Source organism: Bombyx mori, chromosome 9 (genome assembly GCF_030269925.1).
Source record: "Bombyx mori chromosome 9, ASM3026992v2".
Classification (NCBI taxonomy): domain Eukaryota; kingdom Metazoa; phylum Arthropoda; class Insecta; order Lepidoptera; family Bombycidae; genus Bombyx; species Bombyx mori.
The window spans coordinates 14247599-14249933 of NC_085115.1; the positions used below are offsets into that span (position 1 = coordinate 14247599).

At 38.0% G+C, this 2335-nt stretch overlaps 1 long non-coding RNA gene across 1 annotated transcript; it reads left to right on the forward strand.

Moving 5' to 3' along the window:
* Positions 1–237: 237 nt before the first annotated feature.
* On the forward strand, positions 238–1296 carry LOC119628913 (uncharacterized). Its single transcript, XR_005245044.2, has 2 exons — positions 238–545; positions 1070–1296. It is a non-coding gene; the product is annotated as an uncharacterized LOC119628913 (long non-coding RNA).
* The last annotated feature ends 1039 nt before the right edge of the window (positions 1297–2335 follow it).

A 2335-nucleotide genomic window follows, 5' to 3' on the forward strand; every position in this document is an offset into this window, starting at 1 on the left:
TATGACAGGAACAGTGGAAATATTCCATTCCCGATACTTTTAGTGCAGCCTAGTATTAACAAAATTAATACATAATTTTATCTTACTTTATAAGACTGATAATGTAACTGGTTAACACGTTCACTGCGGAACAGGCCCAAATCAGCCTGCCGCGGAATTTCACCTGGTGCGGACGAAGAAAACTATGTCCCTCTCGCTGGTGCGGAACGATTATCTCAGGTGTTTGTAAAGGTACGACAAAGACAAATATATATTTGAGATTGTGGTCAAAAGTATAGGTGTTCCCTATAAAAACATCACGGCAGGCCTTTATCGGCCTATCACGCACTGACGGTAAAAAATATCAACTCGGTGCGGGAGGAGGCCTATTGTGGCCCGCCGTCCCAACAGGCTGTTGGCGGCCCGATACCGCACAGAGCGCCCGCCTCGCCAGTTAGTGTTGGGCAAGCTATCGGAACTGACGTACGTCACGTTTTTTTTATTCCTTTTTATGTTGAAGGTGATTCCTTCTGTTTCGTGTTGACGACGTTCTACCTCTGCAACAGGTAACTATTGTCATTATTTTTTACACATTACGAGTGCTTAGGTGGCTGTGCATGGTCTTCGAGCATGAGCTTTGGTTTGACTCCGTTTATTTTTCTGCGAGCAATGTATGGCGTTTATTGCACTACTCCTTGTATTAAGGTATGTTATGACACTCTGTTTACTTACTCAATAACACATGAGTTGTTGTTTCGGGTCAGAAGGCTGCATTTAACATGAAAATAACGCTTCAAGTCTACTATATAAGGCCCTGTATTATATGTACATATTTTGTTTTCACAAGCTTAACAAATAGAGTGGTCTGAAAATTGCAGAAAACAAAGTTGTATCACCTTATCTTGTAGCATGTTGTGTTTAATTTTACCCATCAAAGTGTGCACTTTGACAACGCATGGTGATGAGATTTGACTATTTCAAGACCTATGTTAACTTTTTCATTTTATTTGAGAATCTATTTAATACACAGAGAGCCCTGTAGTCAAATTCATAAGGTAAATGAATCACAGAATTTAAAAAATCATTTCAGGAAATCAAGTAACACCTACGGCCGATCATATCCTTGAGATGAGCGGTAAACGGCGAAATTGTGTAGGGTGCTATGAAAAACTGCGGGAAACCATGAAGAGTTCCGAGGTGAAAAGGAAAGTAAAAAAAATTAAAACATACTGCAGAATGTGCAAGCAAAATCTTTGTGCGAAATGTTTTAAAGACAGCCATTAATAAATAATTAAATAAAAAAATTTTATTTCTTTACTTTAATTCTGTTTTATTTTCGATATCCCCTTATTTTTGTCTTTCCCATCACTACTAAAAATACTTTCTAGTGTGGTTCTGGTCGATATCGACCCGCCACTTTCCCTGGTTTATTTCTCATTTTCTGTAGGGCAGATCCCGGGGCGAATCAAATCTAAAGAAGTTGGGTTCAAGGTTTTTCCAACAGTTCAAAAACTGTTCACCTACATCATGTTTTCGCAAAGTTATAGCAATTTAATCTAACCTTGTGCTGACGTGTCGAAAAAGACCTACCACGCACTGGCGGAAAAATCATTGGGGGCACAATTTGGCCCGCCGCCGCACCAGACAAAGGTTTAAGATTTTACTTGCCGCAGCGAACGTGTTAAAATGTAAAAAATAAAATGTTGCAATGATGATTAATTTTAAAAATATCACATGTTAAACCTTTAAAATACTCTCCTGTAAAATTAGTAAGTTTTGAATTTTAATGCGAGAAAACGATTTGCCTTTAGCCCCATTTTAACATTGAAAAAAAAAACGGATTACTATCTACTGAGGCCGCGCAATATATTGCGTTTAACTTCTGCTTCTAACTTTTTAACTACTCGCCCGTCAGCACGAGGCTATAACAGTGGATTCCCCTGCTTGTTTCCTCACTGCTGAGGATCGTGACCATCAGGTTTCGACAGGATTTTACTCCTTGTAATGTCCCACCAGCGCCTCCGATCAATGACCGCATAAAGGGCTGTGGCTTACATTGTTTACAAAGCATAAATAGCTACCTGCAAATAAGATCAATCTAACAGCATTAAAAATAATTTCGAAACAAATTTCTACAATGTTAAGTCAGATAAAATAGAGAAGATAGCAATAAAAAGTCAATTAAATAAATAAAAAACGGTAATGAAACCCCTTTAAGACGTATAAAACCACAAATAAAAACGGCATGTACATTTTAAGTTGTACAAAAGAATGTAATTCAGAGCTATATTGGTTGTGGTGATTTAGCATAAACTGCTAAGGTTCGGTTTTAGTGATGAGATTAGCGGAATGAATG